A 24,343-nucleotide genomic window follows, 5' to 3' on the forward strand; every position below is an offset into this window, starting at 1 on the left:
GGAGAAATACCGCAGATAATGTTGCTGATATCAGTGGGCCTCCAATATAAAATTATAGGGAATGTCACAGGTATTTGGGATGTGGAAACTTTACACAGGAGAAACACAGCAGAAAATGTTGCTGATGTCAGCAGCGGCTAATACAAAATTACAGGGAATGTCACAGGTATTTGGGATGTGGAAACGTTACACAGGAGATGTACCCCAGGTAATGTCACTGTCCGCAGCGTACACCGTCTATGGAAAAAGTACACTGGATGTCACTGATATTTTTTGGTTGTGCACACGTTACAGAGGAGATATAGCACATCTCATGTCAATGTCCACAGCGGACACCGTCTACGGAAAAGTACACTGGATGTCACTGATATTTTTGGGATGCGCACACGTTAGACAGGAGATGTAGCACAGATAATCTTGCTGTCTGCAGCGGCCAAAATATTGCACACTATTTAGCGCAGGATGCGCTAAGAATTGATATTGCTGCTGCCACACAATATTCCTTAAAAGGACTTTTGGGGCTGTAAAGTTTTAGCAATTTAGCGCAGGCTGTGCTAAAAATATATATTGCTGCTGCCACACATAACAATAGTCCTTAAAAGGACAAGTTTTTCTACCTAACAAAATAATAATTCACTCCCTACACTATCCTTCCCTTCTTCAGCCCAGCTCTCCCTGACTAACACTGAGCCGAACACGTGTCATTGGGTGCTATATAGAACCCGATGACGCATTCTCACCAGCCAATCACTGTAATGCCAGTAACCAACATGGCTACGGCATTACAGTGAAGGGCAGTACTTACCTGTAGCTTTATTGGCTACATAGCAGCCAACAAACGTGCGAGGAGGAGACTCGAGCATTGCGCTCGAGCCCATGCTGTATTCGCTATAAACAGCATCAGTACAGGAGGGAGGGTTATCAGTCATTGATGGCATTGTGTGTATAAGTGTGCATATAGAGAGCTGTCTGTCACTAATAACGCCTCGTCCTATACTGATAGGTATTCATAGGAGGCAAAAAAAGAAACAATATAAATGTTTAATTTACTGGTTTTATTGAATCTTTTCACCCATAAATATAGTCAGCTTCACCTGCTCTTTATTATGGTGATGTCAGATAGCATTGCATTTTGTGCTGACAAGTCACTTTTTAACACTGACAAATGTAAGGTTATGCACATGGGAAGGAATAATGCAAGTCATCATTGCATACTAAATGGTAAAGCACTGGGTAACACTGACATGGTAAACGACTTTTAGGGGACAGCAAACTTAACTGTAGAAACCAGTGTCAGGCAGCTGCTGCCAAGGCCAATAATATAATGGTCATAAACAACCAATAAATATTTCCCTTTCAGTATATCAACGACCCAATATCAAAATTATTGGAACCAATACTCAAAACTATATGGATCAAAATTTTCATAAACCGATACTCCACCACTGTATATGCTTTTTAAATAATCATAATTTTTATTAAATATTTTAAAAGTTACAAAAATCTGGCTTCACATAATTAAGAACATTTAAAATTTCATAGACTTTATTTCTTAAAAATACCTCTCATGTTATGCCACTATGTGTTATAATTAGTTATCATCCGTACCGTAGACAGTGCTGATGACTCATACCGAGTTTTTGAGGATAAGAAATTCTGGAAATTCTTGGTGCGGAGTCACTATATACCACCAAGGTCTGGTTTCTTATTTGAATCCAAGGGCCCCAAATGGGGATCTATCCTGTGTGGGCATTGCACAACGTGTAGGGCCATTGTTAAAACTAATACATTTGAGGATTCCTCCAATAAAGTGACATACAACATTGTACACTTTATAAATTGCAGTACAACAGGTGTCATATATCATGCCACATGTCCATGTGTCCTGATATATATTGGTATGATGACCCGTGAATTACGGGTTTGCATACAGGAACACCAAAAAGATATTTGGGCAGCAGCCAAGATTGCGGACAATGATAGGGATAAACTTCTAAAGTTGAAACCAATTGCTAGACATTTCCGCCAAAAACATAACTGTTGGCAGGATCTCAAATTTAAGGGGATACACAGGATCTCTCTGGGTGCGCGAGGTGGAAATTTGTTTAAACGGTTGGAGCAGATTGAAAGTAAATGGATTGTAAAATTGAACACACAAATGCCATATGGCTTAAATGACACGATTCCATTTGCATCATTTTTGTGAGGTGCAACATCATCCTTGAATTGCGGTGTTTTAGATAAGTTAATAAATATTTATTTTATTTTAGTGACCTTCTAGCCGGAGTAATGTGGTCATGTTTCTTGATAATTACTAATTAGTATCTTATCTTTTTCTTCTTTATTCTTTATGTAGGATGTATATTTGATTTGGCTATGAAATGTGAACACTGGAAATCTATTCTCTCCTCACGATATGATCATTATCTTTGGGTCCAAATGGGAATTGTTGATGGACATAATGACACTAATTGATTGACATGATCACATGTTCTTTATATATATATATACACAGAACATATGTTTATAAACTTTTGCTTTTTGGTATCACTGATTTACTCATTTTTTACTTACTATGGGGGATATATAGTGTAGTAGTGTTGGATATATATGGTGGGTTATCCTAATATATATCCCTCTCCATACATTTCTTATAGAATATATATTATATTTTGTTTATTTAAATCATGTTAAATAATTGGTTTTCACAATTTGATAGTAATAATAGCACATTGATTGATGTAATTGTGAATCTATCTTATAATTAGGCACTGTCACTTTAAGATATTTATTGAAATTTTATATTGAAGAATAACACAGGTGTATTGTTTTGCATTTCAAAATTATTATTGTATGTACACATTGTATTTGATGATTTTTTTGCGGAGAAATATGTTAGGTCCTGTGTTTATATCCTACTATGTACTTATGTATTGATTCTGATGTCCAATGTGGATTCTATGTGGTTTGTAGATTCTATGTGATCTGTATAAGTGATGTTGACTTGTATCTTACAAGTGGGTTGGATGATGTCCACTCCCTAATTTAAGATGGGGCCCGCAGTGCGCGCATCCTTCTGTGCAGCCGCGGACGTACTGACGTGGTCGGGGCTCTGACGTGATGCGTTCTGTGCACCAAGGAGCGCGGCCGTCTCCTGTCATTGCCGCGACCGCGCACGCACGTACCGGCGGTGCGCGGTGAGTCGTGCGCCATATACATAGTGGTACACACTGATTCAACACAGGTGAGAATATTTATGTCACTCAGCCCACTTGGAGTTTAGTCAGTGTTCATTGGTTAAATGTATGGGACTCTGTCTACTGTTTTGGCTACATATACCCGGCTATCTAATTGATGTTATAACCCCTTGAAAAAGCTGATGGCGAAACCGCGTCGGGATACGGTCTGGCAGTGGTGTTGTGTACATTTGGGTTAGTATGCTGTGTATTATGCTAACTGTACATGGTGTTGATGTATGGCATGGTGCTATGTTATGTCCGTGTAAATCTAGATGTCAGAAATGCTGGCACTGTGATCCGGTATATTGTGTTCAGAATAGCACTCTTTATATGCACTGACTATACTACCCTTGGATATATAACTATACTACCCTTGGATATATATCTTTTACACTTTATATGGATGAACTGAAACTACCACACACCTAAAGCCTATGAAATTTTAAATGTTCTTAATTATGTGAAGCCAGATTTTAGTAACTTTTGAAATATTTAATAAAAATAATGATTATTTGAAAGTACAAACCAGATTCCAAAAAAGTTGGGATACTAAACAAATTGTGAATAACAACTGAATGCAATGATGTGGAGATGGCAAATGTCAATATTTTATTTGTAATAGAACGTAGATGACAGATCAAACATTTAATCCGAGTAAATGTGTCATTTTAAAGGAAAAATATGTTGATTCAAATTTTCACAGTGTCAACAAATCCCCAAAAAGTTCGGACAAGTAGCAATAAGAGGCTGGAAAAAGTAAATTTGAGCATAACGAAGGGCTGGAAGACCAATTAACACTAATTAGGTCAATTGGCAACATGATTGGGTATAAAAAGAGCTTCTCAGAGTGGCAGTGTCTCTCAGAAGCCAAGATGGGTAGAGGATCACCAATTCCCACAATGTTGCGCAGAAAGATAGTGGAGCAATATCAGAAAGGTGTTACCCAGTGAAAAATTGTAAAGACTTTGCATCTATCATCATCAACTGTACATAACATCATCCGAAGATTCAGAGAATCTGGAACAATCTCTGTGCGTAAGGGTCAAGGCCGTAAAACCATACTGGATGCCCGTGATCTCCGGGCCCTTAAACGACACTGCACCACAAACAGGAATGCTACTGTAAAGGAAATCACAGAATGGGCTCAGGAATACTTCCAGAAACCATTGTCAGTGAACACAATCCACCGTGCCATCCGCCGTTGCCAGCTGAAACTCTACAGTGCAAAGGAGAAGCCATTTCTAAGCAAGCGCCACAAGCTCAGGGGTTTTCACTGGGCCAGGGATCATTTAAAATGCAGTGTGGCAAAATGGAAGACTGTTCTGTGGTCAGACGAGTCACGATTCGAAGTTCTTTTTGGAAATCTGGGACGCCATGTCATCCGGACCAAAGAGGACAAGGACAACCCAAGTTGTTATCAACGCTCAGTTCAGAAGCCTGCCTCTCTGATGGTATGGGGTTGCATGAGTGCATGTGGCATGGGCAGCTTGCATGTCTGGAAAGGCACCATCAATGCATAAAAATATATTCAGGTTCTAGAACAACATATGCTCCCATCCAGACGTCATCTCTTTCAGGGAAGACCCTGCATTTTTCAACAAGATAATGCCAGACCACATTCTGCATCAATCACAACATCATGGCTGTGTAGGAGAAGGATCCGGGTACTGAAATGGCCAGTCTGCAGTCCAGATCTTTCACCTATAGAGAACATTTGGCACATCATAAAGAGGAAGGTGAAACAAAGAAGGCCCAAGACGATTGAACAGTTAGAGGCCTGTATTAGACAAGAATGGGAGAGCATTCCTATTCCTAAACTTGATAAACTGGTCTCCTCGGTCCCCAGATGTCTGTTGAGTGCTGTAAGAAGAAGGGGAGATGCCACACAGTGGTGAAAATGGCCTTGTCCCAACATTTTTGGGATTTGTTGACACCATGAAATTCTGATTCAACATATTTTTCCCTTAAAATTGTATATTTTCTCAGTTTAAACTTTTGTTCCGTGATTTATGTTCTATTCTGAATAAAATATTAGAAGTTGGCACCTCCACATTATTGCATTCAGTTTTTATTCACGATTTGTATAGTGTCCCAACTTTTTTGGAATCCGGTTTGTATATCCAGTGGTGGAGTTACGGTTTATGAAAATTTTGATCCATATATTTTTGAGTATTGGTTCCAATAATATAATGGGTTGCATCAAGAGGCATATATGCTTCTGATGAGAACACACATGGAGTATTTTGTACAATTCTGGGTTCATAAGAGGGCAACTGAAGTAATAAATAAAATTGGTGGATTACAGTGCACTGAAAGAAGATCAAAATTAAGGTTATTCACTTGAGAAAAAAGATGACTGACTGGGGAAGATCTAATAACCATGTATAAATATATCAGGGATCAGTACAGAGATCTATCCCATCATCTCTTTATCCCAAGGACTGTGACTGTGATGAGGGCACATCAACTATGTCAAGAGGAAAGAAGGTTTCTGCACAAACGTGGAGAAGGATTATTTACTGTACGAGGAGTGAGACTATGGACTCTTTGCCAAAAAGTGTGGCGATGATGAACTCACAATTTTTTTTCCCCCTTAAATGAGGAAAATTGCCTTCTACCTCACAGGTTATTTTACCTTCCCCTGGATCAACTTGTAGACTAACAGGCTGACCTGGATGGACAGATATCATTTTTTAAGCCTTACAAACTATGAGGCTAATTTATTAAGACTTGCATTTTAAACTCCGGTCTTAAAAATCCCTATATCTGGTGGTGGATTCATCAACGTTATGAAGAAGCACCAGTCTAAATGAAAGAAAGGTTTCTTGCTGGCTTATATTTAAAACCATTTTCTATGCCTAAAACAAACGTAGAAAATAATGAACGAGATGCATCCCTTCCCCGTCAACAACACACCCACTTTTTTAGACCTGGCGTGAGCAGGGAAAAGTTACAATCTGCACCTGAAATACATCTAATATAGGCATATTTCCAGGTAATAAATGACTCCTATGTAAGGCTACATGCAAATGACATTTTTTTATTTCCGTTATGTTTTTTTTTTGCTGATAGGATGCAGACCCATTCATTTCAGTGGGTCCGCAAAAAAATGCAGACGGCACACCGTGTACTATCCGCATCTGTATGTCAGTTCCATAGCCCTGCAAAAAATATATAACATGTCCTATTCTTGTCCATTTTTGGCATTGTTAAAAGGATCCGCAAAAAAAAAAACGGATGGCATACGGTTGAGTGCATGTAGCCTTTCAATGTAATTATGTTGTGTGCTATATATGTATTTTGACTCCATTTGACAGTTTAACCTGTACTCTTTGAGAGGAACACCCCATTAAACCACACCCCTTTTCTCTGCAAATTTGGGAACACGGCTCACAGAGGTTTAACTTTAATTAGCTTTTTAGCATAACAATGGTTGGCCTTCTGGTATATCAAGATAAGGGTGGGTTCACACAAGCGTTAGGGATTCCATTATGGCTTTCCGTTATAACATGGTTATAATGGAAAATAACGGAATGCCCAGACAGAATGCAAAATGGAAGTATTTAAAATGCATTCAGTTTGCTTTCCCTCTTAATATAAGTCTATGGGAAAGCATAATGGATCCGTCTGGGTCCCGTTATGCAAGACGGAAAACAAAGGACTTTGTTTTCCGTCTTGCATAACGGGACCCAGACGGATCCATTATGCTTTCCCCTAGACTTATATTAAGATGGAAAGCAAACGGAATGCTTTTTTAATGCTTCCATTTTGCATTCCGTCATAATACAAGTCTATGGGCAGAAGAACGGATCCTTCCTTCCGTCTTATGGATTCCATTATAACCATGTTTTAATGGAAAGCCATAACGGAATCCCTAACTCTAGTGTGAACCCACCCTAAGGCCTCATGCACACGACCGTGTTCCGTGTCCATTGTTCCGTTTTCCGTGATTTTCTGCGGATACATTGACTTTCAATGGGTCCGTGTAAAACTCGGATAATGCATCGTTTGTCGTCCGTGATCCGTGTTTTCAGTCCGTCAAAAAAATAAGACCTGTCCTATTTTTTTCACGGACAACGGTTCGCGGACCCATTCAAGTCAATGGGTCCGTGAAAAAAACATGGAGGCACACAAGATTGTTATCCGCATCCGCGCGTCCGCATCCGTTTTTTTCCTAATCATTTGCATGGCAAACTTGTCTTAGATTTTTTTTCACTTTCCTTCATGTCTGGTGATCCTCCAAAAATCAAGGAAGACACATGGAAACAAAAACGGAAACGGATCACAGAACAACGGAACCCCGTTTTGCTGACCGTGAAAAAATTGTGTCGTGTGCATTAGGCCTAAGACTGTTATGGTAGTTAAAGTCTTTTCACAGTTGGTCATTACTGATAACATTTTGTGAATATTTGATAGCATTAGTAAAGCTACTGTGGCCACAACCTCATATCAACAGAGGAGTTGGAGTGTTTTTGAGTCATTTTAAGCAAAGCAGAGTTTTAGAGATACTGTATGTGAATGGCAGTGGGTAAGCTTGCCCAATGGTTGTAATTTGTGTGCTGGATATTATAAATTAAACCCAGATTACTATTATGTGGTGTAAAATAGCTCTGAAGCCTATATCCAGTTAATAATATAAAATGCATTGCTTGGCAACATTATTAGTTTAGTGTTGTTACACAAGCGAGCAAATGCTCTTTTCACAATGTCAGAAATCAAATCGCTGATTTGAGCTAAGATTATAAAAGGTTGACAAACATAAGTACTCCTACCCAATATAAATATAAATACATTGTAACTGCATGGATAAAAGAAAGTAATTCATTTTCCTCATACAGATATTGTTTACATTTCAATTGCCTAGAATTTTATTCATCTGTGTGAATTCAAGCAGCTTTTTAATATTTATTTCTCACTCACTTGTATCATTTTTATACTTCTAGTCTGTGAACCCAGCTACAGTTTAGCGCTGGTTATAGTCACATGAAGGAAAATTACTCATTTGTTGTTGGCAATCAGATGTAATGTAGGAAAACAGTAGTTATTGCTCTAATACGATGACAAGGGGCACAGTTAATGTGACTTATTACTATTGAGCTGACTTTTTGTTAAATATATTGATTGCCCTCTCAATGACTCTTGGTCTAAGATGAAAACTTTATGTAACATAATAAAGAGGATGCGTATATAAAACACAGAAAAAGCTTTCCAGTAAGACATGATGCTAATGACGAAGGCTTGTTTTCCTCTTCAACACATTTTTTGATGATTAACCCCTTAAGGACCCGCACCGTACATGTACGACGCTGGTGGACACGACTTAAGGAAAAGCACCATACATTTACGGCAGGAGCTGCGCCCACCCGATTAGCGGCAGGGGTCCGGCAGTCACTGATATCTGGACCCCTGCTATATGCATCGGCATTGGTAAAAACAACAATGCCGGCGCATTAACTCTTGCAATGCCGCTGTCAGCACTGACCGCGGCACATGCGGGATCCTGCAGGTGCGGGGTGGCCATTGCGGGTGTGGGGTGGCCATCAGCTCCCCGCGCTGCTATGACAGGGACCCAATGGCAGGGAAGGCAGCAAAAAAGAAAAAAAAAAAGCTTCCTTTTCCCAAAATAAAGTTAAAAGAATTTGTAGAAAATAGGGAAAAAAAGAAAAGTTACCATATTAAGTATTGCCGCCTCCGTATCTATAAAAATATCATATGTTCCACCCTCTCAGGTGAACACTGTCAAAAAAATAAAATGAAAACTATGCTAAAAAAATACTTTTTTTTGTCACCTTACATCACTAAAAGTGTGACACCAAGCGATTAAAAAGGTGTATGCCCTTCAAAATAGTATCAATCTAACCAACACCTCATCCCGCAAAAAATGAGCACATATTTAAGACAATCGGCCCCCAAAAAATATTGTGTTAAATGTTAAAAACTTAAATAAAAAAGTTGACATATTAGGTATCAGCGCATCCGTAACAACCTGCTCTATAAAAATACCCCATTATCTAACCCCTCAGGTGAACACGGTAAAAAAGATAAAATAAAAACCGTGTAAAAAATTATGTTATTGTGTAAAATTTAAATATATATAAAAAAATATATACATATTAGGTATTTCCACATCTATAATGACCTGCTCTATAAAAATATCACATGACCTAACCCCTCAGGTGAACACCATAAAAAAATATATTAAAAACAGTGTCAAAAAAGCCTTTTTTGTCACCTTACATCACAAAAAGTGTAATAGCAGACATTCAAAAAGTCATACACATCCAAAAATAGTGCCAATCAAACAATCATCTCATCTCGCAAAAATGATACCCTAGCTAAGACAATCTCCCAGACTAATGGAGACGTTAAAACATGATTCTTTTTTTTTTTTTTTCAAAAATGATATTATTGTGTAAAACTTAAATAAAATACAAAAGTATACATATTAGGTATTGCCACATCCATGAAAACCTGCTCTATAAAAATATCACATGACCTAACCCCTCAGGTGAACACCGTAAAAAATAAAAAGCATGTTAAAAAAGCCATTGTTTGTCACCTTACATCACAAAAGTGTAATACCAAGCGAATAAAAAGTTGTATGCACCCTAAAAAAGTACCAATCAAACAGTCATCTCATAGTGAAAAAATGAGCCCCTACATAAGACAGTCACCCAAAAAATAAAAAAATAAATATGGCTTTCAGAATATGGAGACTGTAAAAAATATTTTTTTTTCAAAAATGTTTTTTTATGTAAAACTAAAACAAACAACCAGAAAAAGTTCTCAAAAGTTGTCATATTTACATCCATAGCAACCTGCTCTATATATAAAAATACCACATGATCTAACCTGTCAGATGAACATTCTAAATAATAAAAAATAAAAACGGTGCCAAAACAGCTATTTTTTACCTTGTCTCACAAAAGTGTAATATGGAGCATCTAAAATGCATATGTACCCTAAAATAGTACCAAGAAAACTGCCACATTATACTGCAGTTTCCAAAATGAGGTCTTTTTTGTAGTTTCTACATCAGGGGGTCTTCAAATGTGACATGGCAACTTAAAATTATCCCAGTGAAATCTGCCCTCCAAAAACTATATGACGTTCCTATGCTTCTGCACCCTGCCATGTGTCTGTACAGCAGTTTACAACCACATATGGGGTGTTTCTGTAAACTACAGAATCAGGGTAATAAATATTTAGTTTTGTTTGGCTGTTAATTCTTGCTTTATTAGCGTAAAAAAAAAAGATTAAAATGGAAAATCGGACAAAAAGGGAAATTCTTAAATCTCATCTATATTTTCCTTTCATTCTTGTGTAACACCTAAAGGGTTACCAACAGTGGCATACATATAGGGGCCTGCGGATCCCTGGCCCTGCCCCCTGCAGCTGCGCATGCGCTAAGTAGTTCAGAACCATACGAATGAATCTCTCTTCTTACGGGCAGGAGCGAGCACGGCGTCGGCGTCAATCCTGCGAGACCTGTGAACTCCTGCGGCAGATCTCGCGGGAACAGGCGCGCGCGCCTGAAATCACGCAGTGACGCAGCAGACGGGACCCGGATGAGAGTGAGAGGAGGCGGTTCACTTCCCCTAGTGCAGCGTTGCAGCTCGCAGCAGCCCCGGTAAGGAAGAGTAAGTACTGGAGTTGGAGTACAGAGGGGTGGGCCCTGGCAGATGACCAGGGGTGGTTGAGCTGGCGGATCAGACCTCAGATGATCAGATCCCTCAGCACTGACTGGAGTAGTGAGGGCCCTGGCCTGCGGTGACCAGCCCGGTTGTGGGGGGCTGAATTTATTGATGGGATTGGGATCTTTGGGGCCTGGGCTGAGGCTGATCTGAGGGGTCTTTGGGATAATGATTGATCTGGTGGCTGATGGGGGGTATTTGGGCTGATCTGAGGTCTGATGGGCATGGGTGATGCCTGGGGGGGGTCTTTGGACTGATGATCTGGTGGCTGAATTGGGGGGGTCTGATGGGGGGTCTTTAGGCTTATCTGGGGTCTGATGGGCATGGGGCCTGAGTGGGGGTCTTTGGGCTGATCTGAGGTCTGATGGGGGTTGACTGGGGGTCTGGTGGGGGTCTTTGGGCTGATCTGAGGTCTGATGGGGGGCCTATTAGTGACTGACAGCTATCTCTGTGTACCCACGTATATAGTGAATTCAATTAATCCATGATAACACCTTCCCCATGTACAACTGAATTCAGAAAAAGCTGAGATTTGAAGGCATAAATTACAAGTTTCCCTGATTTATTTCCCATACACTATATAACAATCTGCTCAAATTCCACTCTCTATGATATGCTGCCTGCAGACTGCTTTGCATTTTGCAGTGACAAGTCTTCTTTAAAATAGATCTTCTACTTTTGTTCTGTCTTCATTTGATTTGACGCACATTTGCCCGCTTCACTTCCACCATTGTCTTCCATGGGGAGGATGGGATATTCCAGCAAGACAATGAAACATGCCACATGGCTAGAAATATTCAACATTGGTTTGAAGAGCATGACCAAGACTTCCAAGTACTAGCCTGGTCCCCACTTCCCCAGACTTGAACCCAATTGACTGCCTCGATTGTCGTGTTTTGTCTATGGATCCTCCCACACACCCTACAGGATCTGCGGGATGTACTGCAGTCAGCATAGCTCCAGATACCTGTGACAACCTAAGACGACATTATTGAGTTACCTTCTGCCCACCTAACTGCTGTGCATGCTGCAAACATAGGTTACTCTGAATATTAGCTGGTGGTCATAATAATGTGACTCAACTGTGTATATAGAACAACATTTTTAATTGTTCTTAGTTGGAATATTAAATGGAATTTACTGCAGAGGTAAACACTGCTTTAATTAAAAAAATATCATTAGCACTAACAGTACTGAAATAATACATGGGCTTAATAAATATACACATGAGTTTCATTTTATTGTCAACTGGCAATGATTTATACACATATAAAAAGGCTAAATTTAGATTAGTGTGGGCAATGATAAATTCAAGCCATCCATATCAGGGAAATTGCAATATGCGAATTTGGGTCACTCCAGCAATACTGAAACAACCACAGAATATTAAGTGGCCAGTCTTTTTATTGGCAATCCTATAATAGAGTTTTCTATACATAAGCAGGGAAACGATGTGAATGAATAAAGGAAAGCTGAGCAGCTGCAATCAGTTTAAATTTCCTCTTGTATGCCCTAGAAATAACATGAACACAATCTCTCAGCCATAATCAACAGAACTCCTATGTACTGCAAAGAAATAAAAGTTTAAGGGATTGCATGCTTTTCCTTTAGCCAACCTTAAATGGGTAAAACAGATTTTAACAAGCGATGGCCTATCCTCAGGATAGGCCATCATTATTTGATCAGTGGGGGTTACACAACTCACACCCCGTCTTATCTGCTGTTCATCAATAGCTCTGATGCCAGAACTTAACGATGTGTAGTGGATGGAACTAGTCATTACAGTCCTGTTTCCATTTGCTCTAATGGGTACCAACTCTATCAACTACATAGTGGATAGTTCTGGCATCGGAGCTATCAAAACAGAATGTGGGGAATTTACAATGGACCGGCATTTTATGTCAGTCTGTGCTGCTAGAGGATGTGCCTGATTTATAATGAGGCAGATGCCTTGTTAAAAATTATGAAATACACCTAAATTATGCGTATTTTACAGCAGATTGTGGCGCAACAACTAGTTACATTGCAATCTGCAACTTCTCCCCGCTCACGCCAGGTCTAAAATTGTGGGAGGGGAAGGGCAGAGAGGCCTGTCTCAGTTACAATTTTCTACGCCTGTTTCTACGCCTAGGAAGCTGTCTTACGGTACATTTAGAATTGACGGATGATCCCTTCGAAGTTATGAAGAGACTGTAGCCTCTACAGAACTTTGGCGGAACCAACGCCAGCTTAGGGCTTTATTAAGATTGAAAACGTCAGTCTTAATAAATGTTCCCCTAGGTCAGTGATGGCTAGCAAGCGGGGCATCTTGGTAGTTGTAGTTTTACCACAGCTGGAGTGCCAAGGTTAGCCATCACTGCCCTAGGTGTATCCTCCAGCAATCCATGTGCCTAGACTAAAATCTATGGCAGACCGGGCTACCATAAATTTTAGTCTTCTTTGATGCCAGAAAACTAAAAACGTAAAAGAACATAAAGAAGACAGGTCACTGCCTTCACCCCCTCCCTACCATCACCATGCATCCTTTTTAGAAAGTGGCAAGGTTGGAGTAAAAAAGCAAGTTTAACCTAGATTTAGACTCAATGCAAAAACTGTTTTTGCTACTTTTTTATGCCAGAAAACTGGCTTGGGGAGAATTATAAATTCCCCCAATATTCTTTAACCCCTTAAGGACTATAAGGACTCAGTCCTATTTCACCTTAAGGACTTGGCCATTTTTGCAAATCTGACCAGTGTCACTTCAAGTGCTGATAACTTTAAAACTCTTTGACTTATCCAGGCCATTCTGAGATTGTTTTTTTTTTCCGTCAAATATGACACTGGTAAAATGAAGTAAAAAAAAATAAAAAAATTTTATTTATGAAAAAAATACCAAATTTGCCAAAAATTTGTAAAAAATTGCAAATTTTCAAGTTTCAATTTCTCTACTTCTATAATACATAGTAATACATCAAAAATAGTTATTACTTTACATTTCCCATATGTCTACTTCATGTGTGGATCATTTTGGGAATGATATTTTATTTTTTGGGGATGTTACAAGGCTAAGAAGTTTAGAAGCAAATCTTGACATTTTTCAGAAATTTTCAAAAACCCATTTTTTAGGGACCAGTTCAGGTCTGAAGTCACTTTGCGAGGCTTACATAATAGAAACTGTGACGAAAATAACCTCGCCACTGGGTTTTGGAGGGGCCTGTATGCCAGCCTCTTGCCTCAGGATTATGGCCCATATACTAACTTTGAAGGAGAAGACAGACCAGCACACAGCTTAAATCTGTGGAACTGTTTTAGGCTGGAAAGCCATGCTTGCGGTCGGCCAAATGTGACTTCCATGGAATTTGGGAACCCCTGCTCGGGTCTGGGTGATTTTTGCATATGTTGTTCACCCAGATCAGAGCTATCCATGGATGTATACATTATGAGGATATATGGGAATTTGAGGTGTTTTCTGTGTTTTGGGAAAAATGTGTGTTTTCTGTCTGTGAGTGATTAACCACTTCCCATTGGGCCATTTGCCCCCTTCCTGACCAGGCCTAATTTTGCAAAACTGACATATCTCACTTTATGTGGTAATAACTTTGGAACGCCTTTATTTATCCAAGTCATTCAGAGATTGTTTTCTCATGACACATTGTACTTCATGATGGTCATAAATTTGAGTCAAAATATTTCACCTTTATTTATGAAAAAATCCCAAATTTACCCAAAAATTTGAAAAATTCAGAATTTTCTAAATTTCAATTTCTCTGCTTTTAAAACAGAAAGTGATACCTCATAAAATATTTATTACTTAACATTCCCCATATGTCTACTTTATGTTGGCATCATTTTGGAAATGTCATTTTATTTTTTTAGGACGTTAGAAGGCTTAGAAGTTTAGAAGCAATTCTTCAAATTTTTAAGAAAATTGCCAAAACCCACTTTTTAAGGACCAATTCAGGTCTGAAGTCACTTTGTGGGGCTTACATAGTGGATACCCGCATAAATGACCCCATTGTAGAAACTACACCCCTCAAGGTATTCAAAACCGATTTTACAAACTTTGTTAACCATTTAGGCTGTTCCACAAGAATTAAAGGAAAATGGAGATCAAATTTTAAATTTCACTTTTTGGGCAGATTTTCCATTTTAATCAAATTTTTTCTTTAACACATCGATGGTTAACAGCCAAAGAAAACTCAATATTTATTACCCAGATTCTGCAGTTTACAGAAACATCCCACATGTGGTCATAAACTGCTGTATGGGCACACGGCAGGGCGCAGAAGAAAAGGAACTCCACATGGTTTTTAGATGCCATGTCCCATTTGAAGCCCCCTGATGCACCCTTACAGTAGAAACTCCCAAGAAGCGACCCCATTTTGGAAACTAGGGGATAAGGTGCCAGTTTTATTAGTACTATTTTTGGGTACATATGATTTTTTCTGATCATTCATTATAACACTTTATGGGGCAAGGTGACCAAAAAATTGGTTGTTTTAGCACAGTTTCTATTTATTTATTTTTACAGCGTTCACCTGAGGGGTTCAGTCAAGTGACATTTTTATAGAGCAGATTGTTACGGACGTGGCGATACCTAATACGTATACTTTTTCTCATTTATTAAAGTTTTACGCAATAATAGCATTTTTGAAACAAAAAAAATATGTTTTAATGTGTCCATGTTCTGAGAGCTATAGTTTTTTTATTTTTTGAGAGATTTTCTTATGTAGGGGCTCATTTTTTGCAGGATGAGGTGACTGTTTTATTGGTACCATTTTGTGGGACATACGCGTTTTTGATCACTTGGTGTTGCTCCTTTTGTGATGTAAGGTGACAAAAATTGCTTTGTTAGCTCATGTGGTATTTTTATAGAGCTGGTTTTTACGGACTCGGCAATACCAAATATCTCTATTTTATTTTTTCGATTTTTAACTTTTTTTATTCCTTACTTGGGGAATTTTTTTTTTTACATGTGAAACCTTTATTATATTAAATTTTTTCAACACTTTATTTTTTTATTTGTTATTTTGCACTTTTCGTCCCCCATAAGGTCATTCAAGACCTCTGGGGGACATTTATTTAACTTTTTCTTTTTTTTTTCAATGTTGATTTCTCCTGTAACTGGGGCTGACATAGTAGCCCCAGTTACAGGAAAAATACACCCCCCAGATAGGCTGTACAGCGCAATACAGCGCTGTACAGCCTCAGTGTAGGGCTGATCAAGGTCTGTGAAAGACCTCACACAGCTCCTACACTCTCCGGTCCCGGTGGTCACATGACCGCCACATGACCATGAGCGCTTCCTGCTCTGCATACACAGCGCTCGGCGAGCGCTGTGTATGCAGTGATCTAGAAGGCAGGGACACCTGGGCACTGTCCCTGCCTTTTCTTAGGGTTGCCCTGCTGTCACTGACAGCGGGCCACCCGATCAGCAGCTGCACGATTAGCGTGCAGCTGCAGTTTCTGAACGGACGTTTTAAAACGTCCATTCAGAAATAGAGATCCACCCATAGGACGTTTATATCCTATGGGCGGATGGAAAGTGGTTAAGTTAGCCCATTATGTTTGGTAATTGTATCACAGGCAGCACCCAATGTCTTTTGGTAATTGTATTTTGTTGATTGCGTCAAAGACAATGCTCATTGTATTTTGTTAAATTGCATTACAGACAGATGGAAGGGGGTTTTGGGAAGGTTTCAATACTGTAAATGCATGTGATTGGCTAAAATCACAGTCTTTTACAAGGGCCCCAGGGGGAGTGTCCCTTGCTAGGAGACCTGCATGAAAGGCTGAAAAATAACCCATTAAAGAGTTCCTGTTTTACCCTTCATCATGTTGAGGCTGGTGTTTGGGTAACTGATTGACACTGGGGATTGCTATACGCTGAAGATTTGCTATACTCCCCATGCTATACTTTTAGCTCTTGTAAGAGCTGTTCCTGGTCCTGGTTCCTGTGGTGGTTTTTGTGTAGAACAGAGTGCTTGGAGTCCTCGGGAAGCACTATGAGCATTCATCAACGGAGGTACCCGGTCGGGGTGCTAGGAGATCAGTTACAGAAACCACCCAAAAATGACCCCATTCTATAAACTACACCCCTCAAGGTATTCAAAACTTATTTTACAAACGTTTTTAACCCTTTAGGTGTTCCACAAGAATTAATAAAAAATAGAGATACAATTTCAAAATTTCACTTTTATTGGCACTATTTTGGGGTGCGTATGACTATTTGATTGCTTGCTATTACACTTTTTGTGATGTAAGGTGACAAAAAATGGCTTATTTAGCACAGTTTTTTTTTTTTTTTTTTTACGGTGTTCATCTGAGGGGTTAGGCCATGTGATATTTTTTATAGAGCCAATCGATACGGACGCGGCGATACCTAATATGTATACTTTTTTTTTATTTATGTAAGCTTTACATAATATCTTTTTTGAAAAATCATGTTTTAGTGTCTCCATATTCTGAGAGCCATAGTTTTTTTCAGTTTTTGGGCGATTATCTTAGGTAGGGTCTCATTTTTTGCGGGATGAGATGACAGTTTGATTGGCACTATATTGGGGTGCATATGAATTTTTTATCGCTTGCTATTACACTTTTTGTGATGTAAGATGACAAAAAATTGTTTATTTAGCACAGTTTTTATTTTCCATTTTTTTTACGGTGTTCACCTAAAGGGTTAGGTCATGTGATATTTTTATAGACCCGGTCGATACGGACGCGGCAATACCTTATATGTATACTTTTTTTAATTTATGTAAGTTTTACACAATAACAGCTTTTTTAAAACAAAAAAGATGTTTTAGTGTGTCCATATTCTGAGCCATAGTTTTATTTATTTTTTTGGGCATTTGTCTCAGGTAGGGGCTCATTTTTTGTGGGATGAGGTGATGGTTAGATTGGTACTATTTTGGTGGGCAAACACCTTTTTGATCGCTTGCTGTTGTACTTTTTGTGATGTAAGGTGACAAAAAAATGGTTTATTTAGCACAGATTTTATTTTTTACGTTGTTCATCTGAGTTGTTAGGTCATGTGATATGTTTATATATCCGGTCGATACGGACGCGGCGATACCTAATATGTATACTTTTTTTCCCTCCTATTTTTTTTATTTAAAAAAAAAAAAATTATTAAGGAAATTTTAAAGTGTACAGACTTTTCCAAATGAGTACACAAGTAAATAAAAATTAAAACAAAATCAGGTACATAGTAGTGTTACATAATGCCAAAGTTGATCCAATTAAGATGACAAAATACATAAGGTCCAAAAGATAATTACAAATGAAAGAGAGAATAATTAGTCATACTTCCTAAAAGACGACCATTGTTACCAGCATTTTTTGTATGCAATTATACTATTGTTTTCCCAGGAGGCTAGTTCTTCGAATCTAAATATCTGATCAATCTTGGCTATCCATCTAGGGATGGGCGGTGTTTCTGTTGAGAGCTAATAACATGGTATTAAAAGGCGGGCCGCGTCTAAAAGGTGACTGAATAGGGGAGGAATGGACTCTTTATGGGTGGGTATATATATATCCCCAAGAGAGCCAAAACAGGCGAAGCAGGAATGGACGAATGGCAGATCTTATTGCACTGATGAAATATCTCTCACCACCACATTTTGATTTTTGGGCAAGACCACCATATGTGGAAAAAGGAGCCTTTGTCCAATCCGTACCTCCAACACCTGTCTGAGAGTGAAGGATTGAACCTACAGGTAACATCCGGGGTCTTATACAATCTTGACAAAATCTTGTATGCGTTTTCTTGGATACGCACACATCTTGATGCCTTGTGAGTAGAGTTGAGCGAACACCTGGATGTTCGGGTTCGAGAAGTTCGGCCGAACATCCCGGAAATGTTCGGGTTCGGGATCCGAACCCGATCCGAACTTCGTCCCGAACCCGAACCCCATTGAAGTCAATGGGGACCCGAACTTTTCGGCACTAAAAAGGCTGTAAAACAGCCCAGGAAAGAGCTAGAGGGCTGCAAAAGGCAGCAACATGTAGGTAAATCCCCTGCAAACAAATGTGGATAGGGAAATGAATTAAAATAAAAATTAAATAAATAAAAATTAACCAAAATCAATTGGAGAGAGGTTCCATAGCAGAGAATCTGGCTTCCCGTCACCCACCACTGGAACAGTCCATTCTCAGATATTTAGGCCCCGGCACCCAGGCAGAGGAGAGAGGTCCCGTAACAGAGAATCTGTCTTCATGTCAGCAGAGAATTAGTCTGCATGTCATAGCAGAGAATGAGGCTTCACGTCAGCCACCACTGCAACAGTCCATTGGCATATATTTAGGCCCAGCACCCAGGCAGAGGAGGGAGGTCCCGTAACAGAGAATCTGTCTTCATGTCAGCAGAGAATTAGTCTGCATGTCATAGCAGAGAATGAGGCTTCACGTCAGCCACCACTGCAACAGTCCATTGGCATATATTTAGGCCCAGCACACACACAGGCAGAGGAGAGAGGTCCCGTAACAGAGAATCTGGCTTCATGTCAGCAGAGAATCAGTCTGCATGTCATAGCAGAGAATGAGGCTTCACGTCAGCCACCACTGCAACAGTCCATTGGCATATATTTAGGCCCAGCACACATACAGGCAGAGGAGAGAGGTCCCGTAACAGAGAATCTGGCTTCATGTCAGCAGAGAATCAGTCTGCATGTCATAGCAGAGAATGAGGCTTCACGTCAGCCACCACTGCAACAGTCCATTGGCATATATTTAGGCCCAGCACACACACAGGCAGAGGAGAGAGGTCCCGTAACAGAGAATCTGTCTTCATGTCAGCAGAGAATTAGTCTGCATGTCATAGCAGAGAATGAGGCTTCACGTCAGCCACCACTGCAACAGTCCATTGGCATATATTTAGGCCCAGCACACACACAGGCAGAGGAGAGAGGTCCCGTAACAGAGAATCTGGCTTCATGTCAGCAGAGAATCAGTCTGCATGTCATAGCAGAGAATGAGGCTTCACGTCAGCCACCACTGCAACAGTCCATTGGCATATATTTAGGCCCAGCACCCAGGCAGAGGAGGGAGGTCCCGTAACAGAGAATCTGTCTTCATGTCAGCAGAGAATTAGTCTGCATGTCATAGCAGAGAATGAGGCTTCACGTCAGCCACCACTGCAACAGTCCATTGGCATATATTTAGGCCCAGCACCCAGGCAGAGGAGGGAGGTCCCGTAACAGAGAATCTGTCTTCATGTCAGCAGAGAATTAGTCTGCATGTCATAGCAGAGAATGAGGCTTCACGTCAGCCACCACTGCAACAGTCCATTGGCATATATTTAGGCCCAGCACACACACAGGCAGAGCAGAGAGGTCCCGTAACAGACAATCTGGCTTCATGACAGCAGAGAATCAGTCTGCATGTCATAGCAGAGAATGAGGCTTCACGTCACCCACCACTGCAACAGTCCATTGGCATATATTTAGGCCTAGCACACAGGCAGAGCAGAGAGGTCCCGTAACAGACGATCTGGCTTCATGTCAGCAGAGAATCAGTCTGCATGTCATAGCAGAGAATGAGGCTTCACGTCAGCCACCACTGCAACAGTCCATTGGCATATATTTAGGCCTAGCACACAGGCAGAGGAGAGAGGTCCCGTAACAGACAATCTGGCTTCATGTCAGCAGAGAATCAGTCTGCATGTCATAGCAGAGAATGAGGCTTCACGTCACCCACCACTGCAACAGTCCATTGGCATATATTTAGGCCTAGCACACAGGCAGAGCAGAGAGGTCCCGTAACAGACAATCTGGCTTCATGACAGCAGAGAATCAGTCTGCATGTCATAGCAGAGAATGAGGCTTCACGTCACCCACCACTGCAACAGTCCATTGGCATATATTTAGGCCTAGCACACAGGCAGAGCAGAGAGGTCCCGTAACAGACGATCTGGCTTCATGTCAGCAGAGAATCAGTCTGCATGTCATAGCAGAGAATGAGGCTTCACGTCAGCCACCACTGCAACAGTCCATTGGCATATATTTAGGCCTAGCACACAGGCAGAGGAGAGAGGTCCCGTAACAGACAATCTGGCTTCATGTCAGCAGAGAATCAGTCTGCATGTCATAGCAGAGAATGAGGCTTCACGTCACCCACCACTGCAACAGTCCATTGGCATATATTTAGGCCTAGCACACAGGCAGAGCAGAGAGGTCCCGTAACAGACAATCTAGCTTCATGACAGCAGAGAATCAGTCTGCATGTCATAGCAGAGAATGAGGCTTCACGTCACCCACCACTGCAACAGTCCATTGGCATATATTTAGGCCTAGCACACAGGCAGAGCAGAGAGGTCCCGTAACAGACGATCTGGCTTCATGTCAGCAGAGAATCAGTCTGCATGTCATAGCAGAGAATGAGGCTTCACGTCACCCACCACTGCAACAGTCCATTGGCATATATTTAGGCCTAGCACACAGGCAGAGCAGAGAGGTCCCGTAACAGACAATCTGGCTTCATGACAGCAGAGAATCAGTCTGCATGTCATAGCAGAGAATGAGGCTTCACGTCACCCACCACTGCAACAGTCCATTGGCATATATTTAGGCCTAGCACACAGGCAGAGCAGAGAGGTCCCGTAACAGACGATCTGGCTTCATGTCAGCAGAGAATCAGTCTGCATGTCATAGCAGAGAATGAGGCTTCACGTCAGCCACCACTGCAACAGTCCATTGGCATATATTTAGGCCTAGCACACAGGCAGAGGAGAGAGGTCCCGTAACAGACAATCTGGCTTCATGACAGCAGAGAATCAGTCTGCATGTCATAGCAGAGAATGAGGCTTCACGTCACCCACCACTGCAACAGTCCATTGGCATATATTTAGGCCTAGCACACAGGCAGAGCAGAGAGGTCCCGTAACAGACGATCTGGCTTCATGTCAGCAGAGAATCAGTCTGCATGTCATAGCAGAGAATGAGGCTTCACGTCACCCACCACTGCAACAGTCCATTGGAATATATTTAGGCCTAGCACACAGGCAGAGCAGAGAGGTCCCGTAACAGACAATCTGGCTTCATGTCAGCAGAGAATCAGTCTGCATGTCATAGCAGAGAATGAGGCTTCACGTCAGCCACCATTGCAACAGTCCATTGGCATATATTTAGGCCCAGCACACACACAGGCAGAGGAGAGAGGTCCCGTAACAGAGAATCTGTCTTCATGTCAGCAGAGAATTAGTCTGCATGTCATAGCAGAGAATGAGGCTTCACGTCAGCCACCACTGCAACAGTCCATTGGCATATATTTAGGCCCAGCACACACACAGGCAGAGGAGAGAGGTCCCGTAACAGAGAATCTGGCTTCATGTCAGCAGAGAATCAGTCTGCATGTCATAGCAGAGAATGAGGCTTCACGTCACCCACCACTGCAACAGTCCATTGTCATAAATTTAGGCCCAGCACCCAGGCAGAGGAGAGAGGTCCCGTAACAGAGAATCTGGCTTCATGTCAGCAGAGAATCAGTCTGCATGTCATAGCAGAGAATGAGGCTTCACGTCAGCCACCACTGCAACAGTCCATTGGCATATATTTAGGCCCAGCACACACACAGGCAGAGGAGAGAGGTCCCGTAACAGAGAATCTGTCTTCATGTCAGCAGAGAATCAGTCTGCATGTCATAGCAGAGAATGAGGCTTCACGTCAGCCACCACTGCAACAGTCCATTGGCATATATTTAGGCCCAGCACCCAGGCAGAGGAGGGAGGTCCCGTAACAGAGAATCTGTCTTCATGTCAGCAGAGAATTAGTCTGCATGTCATAGCAGAGAATGAGGCTTCACGTCAGCCACCACTGCAACAGTCCATTGGCATATATTTAGGCCCAGCACACACACAGGCAGAGGAGAGAGGTCCCGTAACAGAGAATCTGGCTTCATGTCAGCAGAGAATCAGTCTGCATGTCATAGCAGAGAATGAGGCTTCACGTCACCCACCACTGCAACAGTCCATTGTCATAAATTTAGGCCCAGCACCCAGGCAGAGGAGAGAGGTCCCGTAACAGAGAATCTGGCTTCATGTCAGCAGAGAATCAGTCTGCATGTCATAGCAGAGAATGAGGCTTCACGTCAGCCACCACTGCAACAGTCCATTGGCATATATTTAGGCCCAGCACACACACAGGCAGAGGAGAGAGGTCCCGTAACAGAGAATCTGTCTTCATGTCAGCAGAGAATCAGTCTGCATGTCATAGCAGAGAATGAGGCTTCACGTCAGCCACCACTGCAACAGTCCATTGGCATATATTTAGGCCCAGCACCCAGGCAGAGGAGGGAGGTCCCGTAACAGAGAATCTGTCTTCATGTCAGCAGAGAATTAGTCTGCATGTCATAGCAGAGAATGAGGCTTCACGTCAGCCACCACTGCAACAGTCCATTGGCATATATTTAGGCCCAGCACCCAGGCAGAGGAGGGAGGTCCCGTAACAGAGAATCTGTCTTCATGTCAGCAGAGAATTAGTCTGCATGTCATAGCAGAGAATGAGGCTTCACGTCAGCCACCACTGCAACAGTCCATTGGCATATATTTAGGCCCAGCACACACACAGGCAGAGCAGAGAGGTCCCGTAACAGACAATCTGGCTTCATGACAGCAGAGAATCAGTCTGCATGTCATAGCAGAGAATGAGGCTTCACGTCACCCACCACTGCAACAGTCCATTGGCATATATTTAGGCCTAGCACACAGGCAGAGCAGAGAGGTCCCGTAACAGACGATCTGGCTTCATGTCAGCAGAGAATCAGTCTGCATGTCATAGCAGAGAATGAGGCTTCACGTCAGCCACCACTGCAACAGTCCATTGGCATATATTTAGGCCTAGCACACAGGCAGAGGAGAGAGGTCCCGTAACAGACAATCTGGCTTCATGTCAGCAGAGAATCAGTCTGCATGTCATAGCAGAGAATGAGGCTTCACGTCACCCACCACTGCAACAGTCCATTGGCATATATTTAGGCCTAGCACACAGGCAGAGCAGAGAGGTCCCGTAACAGACAATCTGGCTTCATGACAGCAGAGAATCAGTCTGCATGTCATAGCAGAGAATGAGGCTTCACGTCACCCACCACTGCAACAGTCCATTGGCATATATTTAGGCCTAGCACACAGGCAGAGCAGAGAGGTCCCGTAACAGACGATCTGGCTTCATGTCAGCAGAGAATCAGTCTGCATGTCATAGCAGAGAATGAGGCTTCACGTCAGCCACCACTGCAACAGTCCATTGGCATATATTTAGGCCTAGCACACAGGCAGAGGAGAGAGGTCCCGTAACAGACAATCTGGCTTCATGTCAGCAGAGAATCAGTCTGCATGTCATAGCAGAGAATGAGGCTTCACGTCACCCACCACTGCAACAGTCCATTGGCATATATTTAGGCCTAGCACACAGGCAGAGCAGAGAGGTCCCGTAACAGACA

This window comes from Bufo gargarizans, chromosome 3 (genome assembly GCF_014858855.1).
Source record: "Bufo gargarizans isolate SCDJY-AF-19 chromosome 3, ASM1485885v1, whole genome shotgun sequence".
Taxonomy (NCBI): Eukaryota; Metazoa; Chordata; class Amphibia; order Anura; family Bufonidae; genus Bufo; species Bufo gargarizans.